At 53.8% G+C, this 23,856-nt stretch overlaps 1 protein-coding gene across 1 annotated transcript in view; it reads right to left on the bottom strand.

Annotated features, from left to right (window-relative positions):
- Nucleotides 1-16,721, bottom strand: part of Bcor (BCL6 corepressor) — a 97,800-nt gene extending 81,079 nt beyond the window's left edge. Inside the window, exon 1 of the mRNA XM_013509214.1 lies at nt 16,588-16,721. The gene's annotated coding sequence lies outside the window, so the exon portion shown is untranslated. The remainder of the gene's footprint in view (nt 1-16,587) is intronic.
- Nucleotides 16,722-23,856: the final 7,135 nt, after the last annotated feature.

Here is a 23,856-nt window from a genome sequence, read left to right on the forward strand (position 1 = left end):
CACAAGGAGCCATGGGAGGTCTTGTGGATCTGACCCTTGTGTGTCCTACCGCCTCTCTTGGGAAGGGGAGCTGGTCAGAATCTGAAGGTGGCCCATTGCTCCCTGTACTTACGATCCCAAGGAGCCAGAAAAACTGGAAGCTGAGAAAGACTGTCCCTTCTCCCCAGCTTTACAGCCCAGTAGACATGAGCAGCCACAGCTAGGAACATGGTGCCTGGCACTGACTTTGCTCAGCGAGCTCTTAGGCCTCAAAGCAGAAGGGAAGGGGAACTCTCGTTGGTCCAGCACTTGAGAGATCAGCTCACTGAATCCTCGTAAGGAACTCATGAGGTGCTGTGATGGCTTTAAACACATCTGCATGTTATTTGTACGGGCTGTCCTCCCCTCCCCCTAGGTGGGCTTTGCGGCTTTCGGTGCAACAGAAGCCACCGTGTGAGATGATGTCTAAGTCAGAAAAGGCCACGTGGCTTCCTCCTGGGTCTCCTGGGGCACCCACTCTGGAAGAAGTCAGTAACACCTCAACCGTCACACGGAGACGTCCTCGTCCACAGCCCAGCCGAGCGCTTAGCGACAGCCACCATCAAGTGACAGCCGCAGACCGTGCCACCTTGGAGCTCCTCTGCACTCCTGCTGATACCTGACTGGAAACACCCCAAGATATTCCCTAGGGAGCCTCCCAGCGGAACGCTCCCCAGAATTCCTGATCCACAGAAATGTGAGCAAAATAGAACTGTTGCTTTCAGTGGCAAAATCCTAATGCAATTTATTGCATGGTGCTACTAACCTAGATAGATCCATGGTAGATTTTTTTCCCAGCATTGAGGATTAACTCTAAGGCCTTCACACTGAGCTACATCCCTAGACCCTTTTTAGTTTGAAACAGCATCTCACTAAGTCACTAAGTTGCCCAGGCTGGGCTCCAATATGTGATCCTCCTGCCTCAGTCTCTCGGAGTGCTGGGATCACAGGCCTGCACAAACCAGGCATAGCGGTGCACACCTGTAATCCCAGAATTCAGGAGGATGAAGCAGGAGTATCGCTGCCAGTTCAAAGCCACCCTGGGTTACATAGTGGGTTCAAAGCCAGGTTGAAATGGATAGTGAGACCCTGTCTCAAAAAGAACCAAAAAAAAAAGACTGTTGAGTGTGGTAGCACACGCCTATAATCCCAGCACTTGGGAGGTTGATGCAGGAGGATCGCCACAACTTTGAGGCCAACCTGGGCTGCATAGGGAATTCAAGGCCAGCCTGAATTACAGCGAGACCCTGTCTCAAAACAAAACAAAACAAAAAATAGAGCCCTGTGCGACTATGACCAGCCAGATCTGTAATGCTGTTCCCACTTTACAGAAGCAAACTGAGGCTCAGAGGGGTCAAGGAATTTGCTGATGGTCACACACTTAGTAAATGGTAGAGCTGCGACTCAAGCCCCATCTCACTGAGTCCAAATCTTGGCTCCACCTCACTGTGCCCCCTGACATTTTCCCACTTCCAAGAAGAGAACATTCTTTTCAGCTTCAACCAGTTTCCAAACCTGGCTGTGCGTCAGAGTCAGCTGTGGTGAGTGTTAAAGATAGAGATTTCCAGGCCCCACCCCAGGCCTACTGAGTCAGAATTTTCAGATGTGGGGCCAGGACGCCACATTCTAAACTGGCACCGCAGGCGACCCAAATGCAATTATGCATGAACCAGCCAGTGGGCCACACTGCTCAGCCAGCTTATTATAAGACAGCCAGAGGGGACCAGCAAGTTTTTCTTCAAAACTTCCCAGAGTCAGAAAGCCACTCACAGCTGGGTGTGGTGGCACACTCCTGTAATCCCAACACTCAGAAGGCTGAGGCAGGAGGATCTTTGTGACTTCAAGACCAGCTTGGGCTACAAAGTGAACTCAAGGCTAGCCTGAACTACACGGTGGGACCCTGTCTCAAAAAGACAAAAAAGAATTTTTATTTTGTGATGGGGTCTCACTAAGTTGCTAAATTGCCCATACTGGGCTCAGATTTATGATTCCTCCTGCCTGAGCTTCCCAGAGTGCCGGGGATCACAAGTGTGCACCACCATGCCCAGCTACGGAAGGCCTTTTTTTGTTTTTAGGGTTTTTTGTTTTTGTATTTTTAAGACAGGGTCTTGCTACATAATTCAGGCTGGCCTCCAATTCAGCGGCAGTTCTCCTGCCTCAGTCTCCCAAGTGCTGGGATCACAGGTATGCACCCCCCGACCCCAGTAATAAGTTTTGTGACTAGGATAATAAGCACAAGGCAATGTGATCTAATGGAGTCCTGCAGGCGGCAGAGGAGGCAGTGCTTGAGGTATGGGCTGGGGGACTGGGGAGATCACACCAGAAGCAGGTGTGTGTGCACGCACATGCATTCGTGTCTGGGGCCACACGCCCCAGGGGCAGAGGGGACAGAAGGGAGCTGTGCTGTCATTGATGGGGGGACGGCACGAGGGTGGGGGGGACGAGGACACAAGCGGGGCAGATTAAGGAGGAGATGAAGACCCAAAGCTTAATAAAAATTTTATTCTCTCAGTTTCCAAAAGCTATTGTCATTAAAGATCAAGGACCACATTTTAAATTTTACTGAAAATTCAAAGAAAACCACAGGCTTCTGTTTCCCAGGGCATCAGCTAACATTTTTCCTATGACAGTTTTACGGAAAATGTTGGGGAGAATTGGAAAAGAAGAAAGAATCTTTGTTTCTGTCCTTGAGGAGCTTAACACTGACTTAGGACCAGCAAGAACGCCTAAAAGGAGAAGGCAGGTGGCGGAGGTCAGGAAAGCGCAGCGGCCAGCAGAGTGGGCACGCTTTCGAGCAACATCTAGGAAGGCTGCGCGGAGTGCCCGGATATGGCTCAGGCGAGAGCGCTGGCTGAGTATGTGCAAGGCCCTGGGTTCCAGTCCAGCACCAGGAAAAAAAAAAAGAGGCACAATTTTCATTGTCTGCCCTGTGAAGGCAACAGAGCTACCACTCTTGCGGGCTCTTCTGACTCTGTCCCCCAAGGACCCAGAGACAGCCAGTTCTGAATAGCTCTGTATTGCTTGAGACCGCAGGACAAGCTGCTCTGCCACTTGGGCTGATGACGGTCCTTGAGTCATCTCAAGCAAGGTGGGCCTAGTTTAGGTACGTGCCTATAATCACAGCACTCTGAGAGGCTGAGGCAGGCCGATCACAAGTTTGAGCCCAGCCTGGGCAATTTAGACAACTTAGCAAGACCTTGGCGAGAGAGAGAGAGACAGAGAGAGAGACAGAGAGAGAGACAGAGAGAGAGACAGAGAGAGACAGACAGACAGAGAGACAGAGACAGACACAGAGACACAGAGAGAAACAGAGACACAGACAAAGAGACAGAGACAGAGGGCCAGTGAAAGAGCAAGTGAGCGGGCTAGGGTGTAGCTTAGTGCAAAGACCCTGGGTTTGATCACCAGTTACACAAAAAAGTAAAATGTAAAAATAGAAAACTAAAAACATACGTACTTGCTGGGCGTGGTGGTGTACACCTGTGATCCCAGCACTAAGAAGGCTGAGGCAGGAGGATCACTGAGAGTTCGAGGCCAGCCTGGGCTACACAGTGAGCTCAAGGCCAGCCTGGACTGCATAGCGAGACCCTGTCTCAAAAAGACAAAAACTAAACAAAACGACAACAAAAAAACCTACATGTACTCATGCAATGCAATGCTACAGGGCAGAAAAAGAATGAACTGTACATTACATGCACGGGTCTCCCAAGCATCATACAGACGCACCATGGAGAGCATTCTGTAGATTCCATTTCTATAAAGTACCAAGCCAGGCAGTGCTAACTGATATTATCAGAAGTCAAGCAGGCCGGGGGGTGTGGCTCAGTGGTAGAGTGCTTGCCTACCATGTGTGAAGCCCGGGCTCCGTCCCAATAGTGAGTGAGTGAGTGTGTGTGTGTGTAAGCGAGGGTTCCCTTTGAGGCTGTAGTATCTGCAAGGTTTGAGGAGATTTCTGGGCTGCTGGTGATACTTTGTTCCCGGGTCTGAGTATAGCTACTTTGTTTCACTAAAAAGTAAATCAGTATCAATGATCCTCTTCAGCTAATAGGGAATGAAGGCTGAAGCGTGGGAGTGCCTCTGGGAGAGGGTTGCAAAGAGATTCACACTGACAACAACAAAGGAGCAAATAAAGCCTCAGGAGATTCAAACAAGGAGGAGTTCAAGGTGGACCTAGGAACATCAAGCCAAGTTCAGTGAGATCAGAGACTGAGCCGCAGCCTTCGGACTAGTCAATGCACTCCGTATTAGTAGCTGCTCTCGAAGGTAGGGGACCCCCTTCCGGTTCCAGGCTGGGATTGATCAGAGGATGGATCAACTCGCGCACTTCTAGAGCAGGAGCCAGACTCCTCCCAAGGAAGAGATGGACTGAATCCCCAGGGGGCCCCACCAGCGCCCTGTTCTCTCTGCTTACAAGATGTTACCCTTGATACTGCCACCTTGAATTTTCAAGGAGTGGATTCCTTTGATTGGAATCACTCTGGGCAATGGTGATTAGATTCCATTGACTGTCAGAATCAATTGAATAGTGAGCTTTCCTTCCTGAAGGGAAAGGCCAGGTTCCAGTACTTGGCTAACTGCGGTGCTCTGGAGGGATTAATTGAAGGAGGCCTCAAATTAAAAATCATCACTCTTTGAAAAGACACTTAGGGATTATTCAAGGATGGCAAGAGAAAGGCAAGATAGGACTAGGGAGCAAGGAACTGGGAAGAGGAGCTGGAATCTACCTCCGCCCTGACACCGCTCATGAAGGTGTGTCCTAGACGGCCAGTGAGACACACTGAAGGGCTAGTTGATTAAGGGGTCCAGAGGTGACACCTTTTAGGTCTGAAACCAGATTTGTGCCACTCCAAAAACATGCTCAGAAGTCGGCAAAAAGCTGGGCGTGGTAGCACTCACCTGTGATCTCAGCACTTAGGAAGCTGAGGCAGGAGGATCACTGCAAGTTGGAAGCCAGCCTGTGCTACATAGTGAGTTCAAGGCCAGCTTGAGCTACACAGTGAGACCTGGTCTCAAAAACAAAAACAAAAACAAAAATAAAAACAAAAAACCAGACAAAAAATAAGAAAAGTTGGCAAGGAAACTTGCCGGAGTCTACCCTGTCTTTCATTGTTGCACTGAAAGCTCGGGCAGGAAGAGAGGCTCTATCATGGTCGCTTTCTCTCTCAGTACCACGATGGCCTATGGTCCATTTTCCCAGGTTTCCTGAGGTTGGCACCAATGACCAAGATACCTTTGGTGCCATAGTAAACCATCTCAGCCTCAGGGATGCTAGGGGCTGGGGATTTAGCTCAGCGGCACAGCGCCTGCCTGGCAAGCGCAAGCTCGTGAGTTCGATTCCTTAGTACTGGAAAAAAAAAAAAAAAAGCCTCAGGGATGGTAATGCATAATTACTGTGTGGATTTATTTAAATTTAATCTAAAACTGAAGATTTCAACAAAAGTGGTTTTATCAAACGTCATAGCTGCAGAGCCATAGTTTGGGTTTGAACCATCTGTGTTTTGATTTGTTCTGTTTTGTTTTTTGAGACAGGGTCTCACTATGCAGTTCAGGCTGGCCTTGAACTCATACGTAGCCCAGGCAGGCCTCAGACTCTCAGCGATCCTCCTGCCTCAGCCTTCTAAGTGCCTGGGGTATGGGAGGAAATAAGGAGCTGTTGGGCAAAGCCTAGGAGAGAAGCGTCATTGTGTCAGGACTCTCTGCTCACGCTTTTGCTATCGCTGTGAGAAGGCCATGTTCCAGGTGGCCCACTCATCCCGAAGATGAGGGACATGTAGAACAGACCCAGACCTGATCACACATGGCTGTCGTCACACTGAGCACAAGCTGGATGGGTGAGCCCAGGGTGATCCAGACAGTACACCGGAAGTGAAGGCGTGTCCACGTTTTGGGTGGGTTGTTCCACAGCATTACTGCGACATGGGCTTACTGCTACCCCATGGAGCACTTTTCTGTCAATCTAAGACACTGAGTGTGTCGTGTGCCAGCTGAGCAGCGCCACAGCTCTTGCTAGCCTCTCACCCCTCTGCATTCTTCATCAGCAGGCGTCACAACTGACATTGTCTATCTTTTGTTGCTTATGTGTGTATTCACTTTCTCTCTGTAATAAAATGTAGTTTTATGATGTTCGAGATACTATGCACTAAAAAAAAAAAATTTTTTTTAAAAAAATACTATGCACTGCCCAAAATATCGGCAGGTATGTGGTGGGTATTAAATGAGTTAATGTGCCTCTTATCTAATTTATGTTCCTTTGTGAAGCTCCATCACTTTGCAATAGACAAAGCTGAAGAAGAAGAAGAAAACTTTTTTTTTTTTTTTTTGCAGTAGTAGGGGTTGAACCCAGGGCCTTGCACATACTGGGCAAGTGCTCTACCACAGAGCTCCATTCCCCAGCCCTTCTTAAACATTACTTTATTTTAAGACAAGGTCTTGCTAAATTGCCCAGGTTAGCCTCAAACTTTTGATCCTCTTGAGTCAGCCTCCCAGAGTGCCGGCATTACAGGTGTGAACCACTGAGTCCAGCTAAAACATTTTGTTTTCTAGAGATAGGATCTTGCCAGGGCATGGTGGTACACACCTGTAATCCTAGCACTCGGGAGGCTGAGGCAGGAGGATCGTTGCGAGTTCAAGACCAGCCTGGGCTACAAAGTGAGCTCAAGGCCAGCCTGAACTGCACAGCGAGACCCTGTCTCAAAAAAAGACAAAACCGGGTGTGGTGGCGCACGCCTGTAATCCCAGCACTTGGGAGGCTGAGGCAGGAGGATCGTTGGGAATTCGAGGCCAGCCTGGACTACAAAGTGAGCTCAAGGCCAGCCTGAACTGCATAGAGAGACCCTGTCTCAAAAAGACAAAACAAAAACAGAGATAGGATCTTCTTGTGTTGCCCAAGATGGCCCACAACTCCTGGGCTCAAGCAAACCTCCTGCCTCAGCCTCCTGAGCAAGTAGCTGGGACTACAGGTGTGAGAAAACATTTAGTGGGGAAAAATGGGAAAACTCTCTACCTGGTGCCCTGAGGAAGGGTGAGCCGTTCTCTCCTAGGAATGTACTCACAGTGGGGGGGGGGGGCGCTCAGAAAGCAGTCAGCTTCCAGCGCTCTCCAGTATGACGTCGACACAGCTGGATGACTGCGCACTGTATCAGGGTCCGCTAGAGGCTGTCTCTACGTGTCAGTCCACTGAGGGTGGGAGGGGGGCTCAAAGGGACTTAGGTGGCTTCCAAGAGGTGTCAGAATGTTTTGCTCTCTGGCACTGTGCTGACATCACACATTAATTAAATTACATGGCAGAAACACCACAATGTCAAGGTCAGATATTAGTCGTCAAAGCCTAACATTAGGCACAGTATTTTATAGCACAAAGCAAAGTATGCTTTAAGCAAATTCCACATTCTTTTCTCTTTCCCCAGGCCTCTCTTGCCTCTGGCTCTGGTTTTGGTTTTGTTCTGGTTTGGTTTTGGATTTTTTGGAAACATGGTCTCACTCTGTAGCCCAAGCTGTCCCCAAACTCGCAGTGATCGTCCTGCCTCAGCTTCTTGAGCACTGGGATTGCAGGCATTCCCCACCATGCCCAGCTTTGCTTCTGGTTCTCAAAATATCTGACACTTCCTATTTGAGGCACCTCTTTGGACAAGATTGGGGGTGGCACAAGCACCTCTCTGGCTTGCCTGACACTAGGAAGTTCCTGAGGCCACACCTGCTTGCTCTACTGCATTTGACCCTGGACTCTGAGACCTTGAGCCTTCCCAAGCTTAGGCTCACTCTGAAAGAGAACATTCTTCTTGGGTTTGTGTGTAAAGCAGGTGCTGATTTGGTCTTCTAAGATGGTTCCATGGAAGGCTGCAACTATCTAGGCCAGCAAATAGGAGAGGCAGAGCATGGTGGTGCACACTTGTAATCCCAGCACTCAGGAGGCTGAGGCAGGAGGACCACTGTGAGTTTGAGGCCAGCCTGGGCTACATAGTGAGTTCAAGGCCAGCCTGAACTACATAGCGAGACCCTGTGTCAAAAAAAAAAAAAAAGGCCTAGCTCAGTGGCACAAGCGCCTGCCTGGCAAGCGCAAGGTCCTGAGTTCGATTCCGGCACCAAAAAACAAAAAACCCTGCGCAGTGGGGAGCCTCCAGATGTATGTATATGTGTGCTTACTTAGCTTATAGCGCTGGGGATGGAGCCTCCAATATACCAAGCATGGACTGTACTGAGCTATACCCCTAGCCCTTCCAAATGTCTTAGGCAAGGCTAAGGCTGGGGGTGCAGCTTAGTGGTACAGTATTTGGCTAACATACAGAAGGCCCTGGGTTTGACTCCCCAGTGCCACACAAACCAAAAAAAATTTTTTTTTACACAACATGGCTAGGCCAGGTGTGGCAGTGCAACCTGTAATCTGAGGCAGGAAGATCCAACTTTGAGCCCAGCCTGGACAAGTTGGCAAGACTTAGTCTCAAAATAAAAAAATAAAAAGAGCTGGAAATTTAGCTCAGTGTGAAGGCCCTGGGTTCAATCCCCACCACAGCTAAAATAACTAGTTCACTAAATAAATAAATAACTTAATAAATAAATAAACAGCATGGCTAGAAACTCCACATGTGTGAAAACTGCGCCGGAGAATCGAGAATCCCCTGCCACTTACATGCTGAGTATGAGGATGCCACACTCCTGGATTCCTTGGGTCTCTTGCAGTTACCAACAAACCCACGGCCACTCACGGGGGGTGGGGGGTGAGGGCTGGGACAACCCTCGTGCAATCACTCCAGCAAGGTTGACACCAGATGTGTGTAAGCTTCAAGTCTCCCCAACCCCTAATTAGCACTGTGTGCCAGGTACTACTTCAGCTGCTTCTGACTCCTAACCAGTCTAACCCTCCCAGTGCTTCAAAGGTGGTTGGGCAGCAAGACCATCAAGGTTAGGCCGGGCAGATAGCTCAGTGGCATAAATGCCTGCCTGGCAAGTGCAAGGTCCTGAGTTTGATTCCTGGTACCAAAAAAAAAAAGAAATCTTAAGACCGTCAGGGTGGTGCAGCTTGCCCCAGTGGCTGCCACGCTGTGTGAGGTACAGATAAAGGGCTAGCGCTGAGCAGAAGGGTGACCAACAAGCCAGCAGCATACTTATGAGGGCAAAGTATTCCTTAGGAACATTTTAAGATAAAGTTAGGCTAAAAAAAAAACCAAAAAGATAAAGTTAGGCTAATTCAGATCTTTGAAGGGGTTTTGAATTCTTTCAGTGGTAGACATGTCAAATAAATACAATGCTTTTAAAAACCTCCCTTTGAATATGAGTGCTCATTGTACTGTTCTTTCAGTTTTTCTGTGGATTTGTGCTCTTTAAAATATTGCAATATATTTTGTTTGTTTTGAGACAGGGTCTTACCTTGTAGTCCAGGCTGCCTTTGAACTCACTATGTAGCCCAGACTGGCCTCGAACTCATGGCAATCCTCCTGCCTCAGCCTCCTGAGTGCTGGGATTACAGGCACACGCCACCCCACCTGGCGAGTTTGGGCTTTTTAAAGATAAAATTTTTTCAAAAATTTTTAAAAAAAGAATTAAAATTAAAAAAATTTTTAAAAAAAGAATCAGCCTTCATAGGCTTTCCCTTCATTGGGAAGGGAAAGAGAGAAACAATGAGAAATGGGGGTAGGAGAGGCTTACTTTCTCCCCCAGCTCCCTGTGACATCCTTAGGATTTTCTGCCACTGCAGGTGTCACCCATGACATCTGCTATGAGCAGGCCACAGTCATCTGGGCAGAGCCAGCCCCCAGGTCCCCATTCAGCAGCTCAAGCAGCCACTCACTCGGAGACTGGGGGAGTTTCCAGTGAACCAGCGGAATGTGGGCAGAAACACGCTATTGGACTCTGGCTTTAACAATACATTCCCGGCCAGTGCTCAGGAGGCTGAGGCAGGAGGATTGCAGATTTCAGACCAGCCTGGGAAATTTAGCTCCCTAAATTTAGCTCCCTAAATTTGAGACCAGCCTGGGAAATTTAGCTCCCTAACCTCAAGATAAAACAAGAAAAAAATCAAAAGGGTTGGGGAGGTAGTTCAGCGGCAAATTATCCCTAGGTTCCATTCCCAGGTCTAAAACAAAACAACTATTCCTAGCTGGCTGTGGTTGCCCGGCAGTCTCAGCTACTCTGAAGACTGAGGTAGGATTGCTTGAGTTCAGGAGTTCAAGTTCAAGGCCAGCCTGGGCAACATAGACTGTTTCAAAGCATATGCGCACATGTGCACACACCACCCCTCCCCCACCAAAGCAAGGACTGTGCTTTCTTCTGCCTTTAGTGTGACATGTGAGTTTTCTGCTCCTTTGAGCGTCTGTCTCTCTCAGGACCCTAAACTCCCTAAAGAGAAATCTGGACCCTGGTAACCTGGGGTCCCCCCAGCTACCCCCAGCAGCTGCCAGCACAGTTCAGGACAGACAAGAGGGAGCTGAGTAAAAGCTTAAATGAATGAGCCACGCTCGCCATCCATGGAGAACCACAGGGCCTGATACCCTCCCCCCACCATTTGTGTGGGGGTACAGACCCCGGACAAGTGAACAGTGCTTCCCAGCCTTGACACATACAGAATGCAATCACACTTTTATGGTATATTAGGATGAACAGTTACTGGGAGAGGCGTGGTGGCAAACACCTGTGATCCTAGCACTCAGGAGGCTGAGGCAGGAGGACCACTTTGTGTTTGAGGCCAGCTTGGGCTACACAGTGAGTTCAAGGCCAGTCTGAACTACATATCAAGTAACCAAAATACTAACTTTGGAGTATCCACCCCCATACACAAAAAAGGATGAATAATGACCCCATGTTTACAACCTCTAATACCGCTGCTCAAGGCCTCAAGTTACCAGGCAGCGAACTGGGCACCCCCAGGTACACCAGGCCACTGGAAGCACCTAGAGGATCCCCCTCTTGATCCCCTGGCAGCCCACTTACTCTGGGGCACTTGGGAGCTAAGGGATTTGCAGGCCGCTCGCTGGCTCCGGGAACTGCCACCTGAGCTTGAACAGGAGGGTCCAGCCTGAGAGGACTGGCCAGGGCAGCAGGCCTTCCTGGGCTTGAGCTAGCCAGGGTGCGTGCCCAGGTTTGGGGGGCAACGTGGCAGAGCGGTGGGCTGGAGACGGCACGCTGCCAGCTCGGGCTGGCGCCAAGCCAGGAAGTCTGACTGAACTTGGGCCAGCCCTGTTGGCCCACAGACTCCGTGAGCTGAACTGCTGGGCTCCTAGGCCCTTTGTTTTCGCTTCCCCACAGCTCTCCCTGAGTGTTTAGGAATGTGCTTTGAAGGCTCCAGCGTGTTTCGCCTCTGCTCAGAAAAGCCGAGAGCAGAGGCTGGGCCCTGGCCAGATGGCTGGAGGGAGGGCACCTGTGATCACATGGAGAGCGCCTCATGGGGCAGGTGGAATCTGGGGGGCATGAGGCACTTGAGCCCGCCCGCCTCCTCCGCTGGGAGAGCTGCTGGCTCGAGGTGCTAAACCTAGGAGATTCTCGAGTTTGTTTTGTTCAGGGAGGCAGTATTCCCTTACCAGCTCCCCAGAGAGCCTGCGTTTGTCCAGGAGCTTTTGGGGATAAGCTACACTCTTCTGTTTGTCCAGGGCAAGAGAGAACCGAAGTGCATGTTCTGGCTAGAAATGTTGACTCCTCGATTTGCATCAGAAGGATCTTCCTGACCCATCTTGGGAAAGGAAGTTGGGCACTCCAAAGAAGGGGAAGTAGAGGGCCTCGGCCCAGATGGCCTGACCGCCATCCTGGGAGAACCAACTCCAAGGCCCAGGCCCGTAGGCTTGGCTGGGGTGACAGCAGAGGGGCCGCTTGCAGCAGGCTGCCCACTGGCCTCACCACTCTCCTATAAACCCTGCCTGTACAAGTGGAATCCTGGCTGAGCGTGGAATGCACACCTGTAATCCTAGCTACTTGGGAGGCTGAGGCAGGAGGATTGCAAAGCTCCAGGCCAGCCTGAGCAACTGATCCAGACCCTGTCTCGAAAGAAAATAAAAACTGGGCATGGTGGCGCATACCTGTAATCCCAGCACTTGAGAGACTGAGGCAGGAGGATCACCGTGAATTCGAGGCCAGCTGGGACTACACAGTGAGACCCTGTCTCATTAAACTAACGGCAGTAGGTCAGTGGTATAGCTTCCTTGGGTTCCATGTAATATGGGAAAAAAAAGTGGGAGCGGTTGGCTTTCTTCTCCCTGTGCCCTAGCCCCTCACTCACCGTCCTTTATGGCCTTCGTTATGAGGTACATAAAACAACCAGATGCCCCCTGCTTGGTCATTCAGGGCCTCATAGCGCTGTGCCAGTGCCCCCTCAGCATTGTGCTTTGCATACTGCCAGTGTTTAATAAACGCTAAATGACTAAAATAGCACACTTCTTCCGTGACCAAGAGCAGCATCCCGGCTCTTTCTGTAACCAGAAGTCACTTTCCGCCCCATCTGTTTGCTGAACTTGGGAGTCAGTGCTTTGGTTGGTTTCTTTTTTTCTTTTTGCATAGTCCTGGGGCTGGAACCCAGAGCTTCCTGCATGCTAGACAAGTGCTCTGCCACTGAGCTACATCCATAGCCCTTTTCATTGTTTTATTTTGAGGTAAGCCATCCTGGCTTACCTTGAACTTGAGATCCTCCTGCCTCAGCCTCCCAGGTAGCTGGAATTGTGGGTGGGCACCACGGCACCTGGTCCTGGTCTCACTTGTGCCACTAACATGTCATCCTGAGTTAAGCGTTTTCACTTTGTGAACCATTTTCTTCCACTAGGTTAAATGAGGGTTCGAAGTCCCAGTGTCTCTTCTATGAGATCTGTACGAACTCTCATTTGCTGGCAGTCACTTTACCACCAGATCAGGTCCTTTTGATCCTGCCTGGGCCCAGGTCTTCAGCACACGATTCTCCTCTGCTCCTCCACTGTTTAGCTCCACAAAACACACCTGGTCCTCGGGCTCTTGCCACACTTGTTCCTTTCTGCCCCACAGCCATTTATACCACTCCAGCTCCTGCACATGAGCAATGATAACTCCAATACCACAGGGCACTCGGGTCATTTTTTCTGCAGCCATCATTGTCTGGAGCTAGAGTGGCACCCTGTCCTGCCTGGCGTGACACAGGCCCTGCTTAGATGGGGGGAGCTATCCCACGCATTGCCATTTCTCTTTGGTTTCAGCCTTAATGTGCACCCCCAAGGTCCTGCCCAATCGATCCATCAGAGGGATCCCTTCTCCCAGATCTCAAAAGTCACTTTCTCTGCCTGGGTAACGATCGCCTTTCCTCCCGGCTTCCTCTCAGCCCACGACTTACACGTAGTGCACACTGCCCTGGTTAGAGTTTAATTAGGCCCCAATGCACCCAGGGGCAAAACCCAAGGACCCCTCTCGGGTTGAGCGAATGGGACCCAGGCCCAGTGCAGGAGCCTGCAGCCTGCCTCCCTTGGCTGGTAAATGACGGCTGCCAGCAGGTAGAGGAGACTGTCCGTTCTCAGCTAATGATCGCCTTAGGCGCCAAGTGATGGAAAATCCAGGCGGGCTGGTGAGCTGCAGGGCGCAGCCAGGGAAAATTGTATGGACCAGTTTAACACAGCAGCGGCAGTGGGGAGGGAGGCAGAAGGAACGCTGCCCGCGTGTGCCTGGTGTGTGTGTGTGTGTGTGTGTGTGTGTGTGTGTGTGTGTGTTATGCTTGGTCTCCTTTCTCTCCACAGCCTCCCAGCCACCTTTCCCTCCCTCTTGCTCTCGCTTTCGGTTTTCTCTTCTGTTTCTAGCCCACGCGAGTTGAAATTAGAAAGGTCTTTGAATTCATTTATTTGTTTTAATAAAGACAGCATTTTTAAGCAGCATATTTGCAGCAATTGAGTGTTAAACTAAACACCAAGCCAACTAAATGTGTTAGGGGGAAATGAAAAGTCTGTTTACAAGAAACATGTAATTAATGCTTTCTTTGACTTTCCCTAAGCCTTTGTCTGGACCAGGACAAGACGGAGGAACCATAATCAACTTTAATAAACTGAAAGATCGTATCAAGGCAAAAGAGGAACAAAAAAGTTTAGGGTGGGAGACAAAGGCCAAAGAGAGGATTCTTGAGTGGTAATAAATATATCAAAAAATAAATCTTTTGTTTCCTTCTGTTTAGTCAACAGCCATGTTCTCCTGCCCAATAGGAAGACTGCAGAGGCCAGTGCTTGTCCTGTACCTGTTAACATGGATAGGAGCTCAGACCCGGAGGGGGCAGGGAGGAGGCACAAGGTGCCCGCAGGAGATGCGTGGGAGTTTGGGGAGGCTGATAAATCCAGGCTAATGGAAATTGCTATTGCACAACATAAGCATCTTCACGTGGCCTGACTTCCAATAACCCGCTCCCCTCCTCACCCCTTGGAGAAAGTGAAATAAGACATTAGACTTTCAATAATCTCATATGGTGATGATCAATCAAAACCTAGAGGAGAAGGCCAATTTATAGAAATTGTATCTGCTTCACTGGGCAGCTGGAACCAGAGAGCTGAAAGGAACACGGGGCTGCGGGCTTTGATGTGTGAAGTTGCCCCAAAATGACAAACACCAAAAGACACTGCCTGTACACATGGGGTCTTTTCAGTGGGAGAGGGGTGTGTCCGCAGAGGCCAGTGTTGAGTGTATTACTGTACGGACCTGCGGAAAGCTGAAAGCACATGTGTAGGCCACATCAAAGCTATTTATTCCTATTATCTGTTGGCTATTTTAAATTGGAGTTGCCATCCTTCTTACCGGTTTTATCACGGATGAAGTTTATTTACTGGATTAACTTTTAATGGACCCTCTGAGTTGGCTTCTAAGACTCGGACCTTTTTAGCCAGGCCCCTATTTAGCCTTTGTGATCAGCTTGCTTTTTTTGCTGCCCCCCTCCAATCCAATCCTGGAGGTGAAGAGCTCAGCCTGTTAACTCTTTGCCTGCTGGTGTCTATTTTCTGTAGCTACTAATCACCTCCTTTTGATCACTGCCAAGTTCTCAGGTTGAAAGAAGGAAAAAGGACCTCTTGACCATTCTAGCTAGCTTTCCACATGAGCCTGAAAATGTCGACAAATTTGAAACATCTGCCGGGCTGCCTTGGTTTGATTGCTAAAATATGCCGACCTCAAGCCCCCTCCCCCCGCCTCTTTTAATCTGTTTCATATTCACAAATTAAGCATTTAGTCTGGGTAATAAATCAGGGCGGTTTACGAGGCTCACACGAGACAAACAAGCGAGAAGGGCGCAACACAAGCCCCTGGAAGCCGAGTGCACAGAGCTGCCAGGACCTGGGAGCTCCACGCGCTGGAACACCAACAGCAACCTTGGCGCGCCCCGACACGCCACCGGCACCCACACTTTGGCCGGTCCTGGAGCGGGCAGGGTGGAAAGTGCAGAGGATCAGCCCAGGCCTGGGCCCACACCCCTCTAACCTGTGGCCAGAACCCTCGGCACCCTGCCAGCCCCAGCTCTGGGCAGCTCCGCGCCCCCGCCCCTCCAGGGAACCGCTGTTGGCAAAGGCGACAACCTCACCCAGCACACACCCTGTGGTGGGCCCATTAAGCTTCTCTCCGCTGAGAAGGCTGGATCCCCTCCCCCAACTAGCCTATCCGGCTGGGCTCAGCCTTAAAGATCCCAGGCCCAAACTCACCAGAGAAGGAAGGATCCCCCTCCACATCCACGTGTGACCTCCACTAATCCCGGGCGCTACCCTCTCCAAGCCCCAATTTCTCCGCTGCCTCCTGCCAGGTTTCGGTCCCAGCAGCCACAAGGTTACTTTCAGATTCAGGCGCGGGGCGGGGGACACGTTTAGAGCGGATCAAAGCTTACGAGGGACTTGGGCAGGGGTGCAAAGGCACAAACGGCCCAGGCCCCTCAGATGCAGAAAGCCCAGCCCAGGCTTTAGCGAGCACCCAAACTCAGGGGGCTCCAATCTGTTCATTTCCCGCCCTCCCTTGTGCATCAGCGGGAATCGGACCTGGATCGGGATCTCAAGCCTGTCCCAGCCCTGGACCTTGAGGGAGACCTCGAAGGTAGCAGTGGGGTCATCCCGATTGGGCCTCTATTGCCCTGCTATGGTCCAGATCCCTATCGACGGGTGTGCCCCATGTTAACGTGGGACACTGCGGCGGAGAGACGACCGGCGGGAAACCAGGAAGCTTGAACACGCAGTCCACCCCGGACCTAGGAAGAGGCATAGGAACAATTCCCCAGCCCACAGCACAGTACACACGTCGCCCATCCTCTTCCCCTAGCACACATTCCAACTGCGAAAGCCATTACTGCCGGCGCGCGAGAGACTTTTTAAATATTTACAGCCCGCTCTCCGCACGGTAGCCTGATCTATCTTGTGGGCGCGGAGGCGGGGCGCGGGGCTCCGCTCAGGCGGAGGCGCGGAGCCCGGGCGGGGGACGCTAGCCGCCTCCCCTCGCGGCCCCGGGGTCCTCCCGGCGCCCCCACCTCGCTCCCACCCAGATGGGGAGCAGACCCGAGACTGAGCTCGGCGCACCCCGGGCCCTGCCAGGGCCTGGGCGGGCGGGGCACAGCGTCCCGGAGGAGGGAGGGCCGGGAGGCTGATTTAAAGGTTCTCACCGGGAAGCGAGCGAGGCACAGACCTGAGAGCCGCCGCGCGGTGAAATCCGAGGAGCTCTCTTGGCGAGGAGGGGCTGTCAGAGGCCATTTATCTCTCGCCAGAGTGGAGGCTCGGCTCCCACACCGCCCGCGAGTAACAATGGCAGCGAGCAGCAGCTCTGCACGCGCTTCGGTGCATGAATGGATTGCGGAAGATGCCTGCGCTCGGCTCCGCTCCGGCAGCTCTCCGCGCGCCCCCTCCCCGCCCGCCGCCCGCCGCCCGCGCCCCCGCCCCCGCGGCCACTCTCGGCCCGTGCGGGCTCCTCGCGCCTCGGGGTTCCAAAGTTGGGCCCCACGGCTTGGTCCCTCTCACCCACGTCCCTGCCCCCTCCCCCTCCCGCGCCGCTGTTCCCAGGGCCTTGGCACCTCGCCACCGTGTGTCATTAGGGGCTGAAACTTGACACTAGGCTTCCTGGCCTCCCCGACGCAGACACCCCCGCCAGCCCGTTCCCCACGCCCCTCGCGGCAAGTTTACTTTCAAGGAGTTGGACCGCGTTTCCGCCGCCAAGGCCGCCGGCGTGCGGGGCCGGGGCAGAAGGGCTCCGAAGAGTGTCTTCACCTGTCCTGTAGCCTAGGGCCGCAGGCCCCCGCTGGCCCTTAGCCCCAGCGCCACCCTTGCGGCGCATCCAGCCGACAGAACTTGCGTTGGGCACAGGCACGTGCACTCTGGGCACCCCCACCGCAGCCCACAAGCCCTGCCAACTTTCGGGTCAGCGGCAGAACCATGTGTCCAAATTCTCCTCTAGAGTTGGGAGAGCGCCACGGCCCTCGAGCTCAATCACGGCTCAGTCACGGCTCCTTTGCTCAGGAAGCCCCATAGTTGCCCCCTCCTATTTTGGCCTAGGGCTCCCAATCCCTCTTGGGCTTGCTTCGGTGGCCCTAAACCAGAACCTGCCGGAAGTTTTTGTCCCAGGGGTTTCTGAGCCGGGATGTATTAGCCGAGGAGGGGGAGCCCAAGAAGTGGTCGCTGGCAGAGACTCTAAGGCAATGCCGAGCAGCCCGCGGGGAGAGGCCAAGGGGAGCCCAGGTTGCGAGAAGTCGGCCACACGTGCGCAAAGGCGCACGCCCTCGGGAAGGCAGAGCGCGACCTGCCGACCCAGGAGACCAGCGAGGACAGGCGGGAAGCTGGCAGCGAGACAGAGCGGGAGGAGAGAGCCAGGGTGGCTCAGCCGCAGACCGGGAAACACTGGCGGCGGCAGCAGCTCAAATCCCGACGCGGAGGCGTGCGCAGCCAGGCCTGTCTGCCGCACCATTCGCGTGCCTAGGGATGTGGACATGAATTTGCTCTCTCTCGGCGGGGCCTGCTGGTCAAAGCTGGTCTCTCGAGGGCCTACGAGGGCAGGCATGTCTGGTAGGGCCTTCCCAGCGTATAGCTGGGGCCCCAGGGTGGTCTTCACGGGTCTGGCCCCTCTGGTCTCCTTCCTTCCCTGAGCCATGGACAAAGGTAGTGAGATGAAGGAGTGGGAGCGTGGTCATCAGGAAGCTAGTGTCTCCATTCCTGGGGCCTCAGGCAAGTGTCCATCTGACTTGGTGGCTCTGGGAAGCAGTCACCGCCTACCCAATTTCCTTTTGGGCTTCCCAATAGCGATACAGTTAGGGTGCTGCCTCTGCCTGACCTTCTAACAATCAGGAATCAAGCTGGACTTCCTGCAAAGACCAGCAATGTTACTGGGGAAGAATTCCCCACTCAGGTTCCCTGAGACTCCTCCCACCCCCACACACTGGGCGCATCAGAGCCGGACCTCAGCTCCGCTATGCGGCTGGCTCTGCAGCCTCGGCCAGCAGCTGCAGAGCTCACCTTTCCTCTCTCCAGTGAACAGAGCTTCCCCACTGCTGTTTGCTTTGCGAGGGCGTGCACGCACGTGCGCATGCATGCGTGCGCATACACACATACACACACACATACACACACACAGAGGCATTCTTGCCCTTCCTGTCTCCCTGCCGGGAGTCATCCAAACCAGACTGCCTAGCCCCAGTGCAGCTTGGTGGAAGGGCAGAGAGCCTGGGAGGCCAAGCAGAGGTGACCAAGGGAGTAGAGGCATGGCCCTCAACGGGAAGGGGCTCCTCTCTGAGAAAGAAGGCAGCTGGGAGACCCAGCCTGCGGGAGAGGAGGAGCATAAAGGGAAAGCCAGCACTAATCCCTCAGCCTGCCTATGTGGGGCCCGACAGTTGACAAAAGCCTTTTCCCTGAATATTATCTCATGTGCGCCAGCCTCGGCCAGCTGTGGGGGAGGCAGGGCAGATAGCATTACCCTCATCGCGGAGAAGGGAAGCAGACCCAGAGAGGTTAAGAGAGGTCTGAATGAAGGCCACATAGCCAAGCTGGTGGAGGCTGCCCGAGGCCTGGGGTTTCCGGCCCAAAGTTCACTTTCCTGTTCACTAGTCGTGTGTACGCCTGTCTAGGTTCGTATCTGTGTGCAGGGGAAGGGGGGCTGCCGGCCAGGAATGGACAGTCCAGTTAGGGAAGTTCAGGAAGGAAGGACACAGCCCCACACCTCTTCCTCTGCCCAGGCCTCACACAGCACCCCCTGTTCTTTCCATGGCAGCCCAGAGCTGGCCCCCACCTGCCTGCAGGGGTTGGGGGCTGTGAGTGTCTCCCTGTGCCTTCAGCAGTGGCTGTACCAGAGGCCTTGGGTCTTCCTTGGGAGGCCCTGCTCTGCCCAGCCCTCGAGTCTCCGCCTGTCATCCCCACCCCCCCAGCCTCGGCTGCAGGATGCCTTGCGTCCAACTGTGGTTTCCGGGCAATAAAACAACTATTAAAGTCTCAGGCACGGCTGGTGATTTGCATCACATCCTCTTGTGCATGGATTCAATATTTAATACACAATATTGAATACGGATATTAAAAATCAATAGCTGGGGACCCCTGGGGAGGAGGCACAGTGCGATCCTGCTTCGGGAACACAACCAGCTCCTCTAAAAAGACAGGAACGGCAAGTTCAGCCAAGCTGAGCCAGGCGCCAGGGGAAGTGAGGAGTAGTAGATGTGTCTCAGCTTCCTGATATGCTTAACGGCGCTATTCTGAAGTCGAGCTAAAGGGAAGCCAAGGAATGGAATGCCCCTAGGCCTCACTAGTTACCCAGATTGGGAAGGTGGGTAGGAAGGTATGTTTTATTTCCAGGCAGGCAACCAGCCAGGTGTATGGAGTTACTTTTTTTGTTGCTATCTGCACCTTGGTTTGGTTCAGGTCTGATCCTTGCGTGCAGGCACTCAGCTTTTCCCACCACCATGGCTACTTCCCCGGGGCCTTACAACATCCATCACCATGGGCCCCATGGGGTGCTCTTGGCATAAGCTTTCAGGGAGCTGGAGCAGGAATCCCAGTCGCTCAGAATACTTTTTGCTCCATAAAAGAAATGCAAATACCTGACCTGCAGGGTCTTCAGAGGTACACTCAGCCTTGGATACTGGAAGCTCAGGCCTGGGGATGGTTGCGGGGATGGTGACATAGGGAAGGGAGTGAGAAGGAGGTTGGGACATGGAAGTAATGCTGCTCCAGAGCCAGAATTTAGATTGTCTGTTAAACAGCCAGGAGATGAGCAAGCTCCTGGGATACATAATTATCTTTTGAGGCCTGAAGAGGAACACAAATTATTCTCTTCTTTATCAAAATATAGATATATAGTTTGCCCTAAACAGAATAAGTTTCCTGGAGCCTGATGGGGTGGGAGTGAAGGAGAATAAACATCCTTTTGAGGGGTCTCTTCCTTTTCTGCCACAGAAACAGAAAAGGAACAAACAATGGGAGACGCCCGCAGGTTATCGGAGTGGAAGAGCTGGGAGCATAAACTTGGTGAAAATACTGGATGAACTTGACCCACTGAAGTGTCATCCCAGGCACCAAATTATTATATTAGCTTTATACATCTCCTTTCTATTATAGCTTAAAGCAGTGTGGATTGAGTGGGAACTCTTGCTCCGACTACCAATGGATTGGAAAGGTATCTCAGGAAGACCTCAGAGTACTCATTTGAGTAAGAGTTAGAAGTGAAGAAGAGGGGGACTTGGAAATGACAAGTGATGAGCCCATAGCCTCCACTCTGTTCGCTAACAGTTGTCAGAGAACCCATCAAAGGGAGCAAAGGACTAGGCACCCTTTTCAGAACTGGCACGTGGAAAGCAGCCACTTTGGCTGCTGCCGATGCCCTGGTGGTGGTTCCTACACTTGGCCTCCTGGAAGCTCACCTGCCAATATTTACTCATGTCCAGACTGGGGGTGCAGTTTTACAACATTGGGCCCTCGGCCTGTGAAACCCAGTGGCAAGAGTCCTAAGCAGAGCAAAAGATGTCCTCAGTCTATCAAACTGCATCCCTTCCCATGTCCACCACAGGTCAAGCTCTGGGCCTCCTGCCGCCCCACACAGACCTGACAGCTTTCTGACTGGACAGTTTGCCTGTAGCACAAAGGTGCAGGCAGGTAGACTGTGGCTGGCATGGAGGTGAACCACCACCACAACCACCATCCAGCTTGGGGAAGCTGTGTGGCCCCCAGAACCCACTAAGGGTGCCACGCCTTCCCAGACCCACCTGGTACTTAACCAAGAGGGAAAGCAGCCTTCTAGAGCTTGGATGGGCTTCACCCAAGGAGCAGGAGAGCCTAGCTTCAAGAAGGATTTATACACCAAGTCTCCAATCCCTATGAGCAGGCTGGAAATGGGGATAGGGCAGGAGGGACTGGGTATCTTTTTGCTTCCCACCACCCCATCCTTCTGTAATGTTTTCCTGGAAAGAACTGAAGTCGCCAGCAGAGTCGTTCCCCTAGACTGTCACCACCTCTTAGTGTAAGGCAGAGAGGACCGAGGCTTTCCACTGGGAGGAACCCTGAATGGGATCAGGAGCCTCGGATCCTGGCTCAAAGCCTCACAGTTCCGATAAGACGCTACCTCCCCACTCATACCCTGCAGAAAAATCCCCCTTGGAACTGTTGGGGTGAAGTTGGAGCCTGAGCCCAGGGTCAGCAGAGGGACTGTCCCCACCACCACCAAGTTGCGGCCGAGATAACGGCTGTGGGAGGGGCAGGGGAGCCGCAGGCAGCCACGACTGAACGGTTGCGATCTAGAAAATTCAACAAGAGGCCGCCGCGGTGGCGGCGGCTCCAATTAGCTGAGCCAACTGGGAAGGCAGAGAGCGAGGCGGCGGCCCTGCAGATCGTGCCCGGGGCGAGCAGGCAGGCGGGGGCGCGGGGCCTCGGAGCTGCCCGAGCAGCCCTCCTCTGGCCCCTCCCGCCGGCTCTCGGAGCGCGCCTGGTGTTTACACACTGTCCTTCCGACACGGGATCAAGTTTCAGGCCGCGCTGGAGGCGCCGGGGCGGGCCACAGGCCGGGGAGAGGGGAAGAGCTGGAGCGGGATCTAAGGCAGCGGTGCGCCGGCGAGAAGGCCCGGCGCGCGTGGGCACAGCTATAGCAGCGCTCTGCCCGAGGCAGGATGGCGAGAAGTCCACCGGGCAGGGTGGCAGGAGCTGGTGGGACTGCGGGGCACTATCCAGAGGGAGAAACACCTCCGAGTCGCAAGAACGAGGGAGGTCCTGCCTTCACCGGGGTTGGAGGACTCACCCCTCGCACGGCCCAAGCGTTACGCTCAGAACCCGGGCGCGAGCACTGCCGCGGGCTTCCCCAGTGAGCTCTGCACCCCTCCCCCGTCCCTTTGATATGCTACCCTACCCATTGTTAGGGGCGAAGGGTGTGTGGCTGGAGGAGCAACTCCTCATTGGAGACCTCGAGCTGCCCCCCGCGCGCGCCTTGGCCCCAGCGCGGCGGAGGCCTCAGGCCCAGGGCCGAGGACTCGCCGCTGCGCACCTCCTCTGAGCTGGCAGCCCGCGGGGACCCCACGCTGTCAAGCGGCGGCTAGTGAGCTTCCAGCAGCAGAGGCACACTGTAAACAGCCGCGTGCGCGCCCTCCCAGCCAGGGCTGGGAACCTCACCCAAACACCGTGTCTCCTCTCGCGCTCCAGGGTCAGGGTTCTGGGGCCGAGCCAGAGGAAAGAGCCCCCACCCCGCCCCCAGGCCACCTGGGTCCCGAAGCGAGTGCTCTGAACCTGCCGGGGTGCGGAGTGCTTCGGGAAGGGGAGAGAGTCGGTGCCTGCCCCCTCCCCACTGAATGTCTGCTTTGTTCTGGAAAACAAGGGAAGCATTAGGCTGCTGCTCCCGGGAAACACAAAACTTCTTTTTGAATCTCGGGAAGGGCGGCTGACTGCGTTACGGAGCTCCGGAGACATACAGAGGAAGGGCAAAGCCGAGAGGGCGGGAAGAGACAGGGAGACTTCCGACAGAGGCCGACGGACAAAGTGAGGGAAAGCCGCTCAGGGTGACCGGGCGAAGACTCGGGAACCCGACTCGGCGCGAAGGTGCTGCGCAAGTTCCAGCGAGCAGCCGGCCCAGCCAAGTGGCGCCTGCCCAGCCGGCGGCCGTGCCAGCTTCCTGCCCTGCCCAGGACCGCGGAGCAGTCGGGGACGCCGCCGCAGGCTGGCCCGGAATCACCGGACGACAGCGTGGGGGAGGGGGGCCCGAGGCAGCAAGTAAACCCCAACTAGAGCTTTCGAACACACCGACCCCACCCACTCCAGTGGGCCGGGACTTGGGGTCTGTGGGGCGTCGGCTCTGGGCTTTATCCTGGTGTGTGTGTATGGAGGGCAAAGGCCCAGGGAGTTAACCAGCGCGGAGGGTGGGCAGTCTGATGTCCTTGGTCTCATTTGATCACCGCCTGTCCCATGGGCTCCCACCCTGGCTCAGTCGAGCCAAGGGTGCCAGGTCAGTGTTCCTTGGCAGGCAAGTGCAGGCAAGGGGACGAGGGAAAGCAAATTTGCTATCACACCCCCAACTACCACCCACCACTTAGCCTCCCTGCGCCCAAGGAAGAGGAGAGCACCTAGCCTGTGCTCCATCCCCCACGGGGCGCTTCCCTCCGTCTCGGAAGCTCAGACTTCGAGCGAGGGTTTTTCCCCCTTTCCCCAGGGCTGGCTGGATCTCTAACTTCCTCTAAATCTCCCTCCACGCTCCGAAAAGGCCCAAGGAGAGGAGCCGAGAGGAAGCACGCAGCTAGTGTGCGAAATGAAGACCATGTGTGAGGATGGCGGCACCAGAGTGCAGCCGCGGGGGAAGGGGGTGGCGAAGGCCCCCGCGAGGCCCGAGGCTCCGGGTCGCAGCAGCCAGCGCCTCGGCTCGGCGTTGGGGACGCGGAGCCGCGGCGAGAGGCAGTGGAGAGGCTGCTGGCCTAGCCTCGTGGCGGGCGGCGAGGAGGGGGTGAGGGAGCTG

The sequence above is a fragment of the Chinchilla lanigera genome, unplaced genomic scaffold (genome assembly GCF_000276665.1).
Source record: "Chinchilla lanigera isolate Chin_1 unplaced genomic scaffold, ChiLan1.0 scaffold00165, whole genome shotgun sequence".
Classification (NCBI taxonomy): Eukaryota; Metazoa; Chordata; class Mammalia; order Rodentia; family Chinchillidae; genus Chinchilla; species Chinchilla lanigera.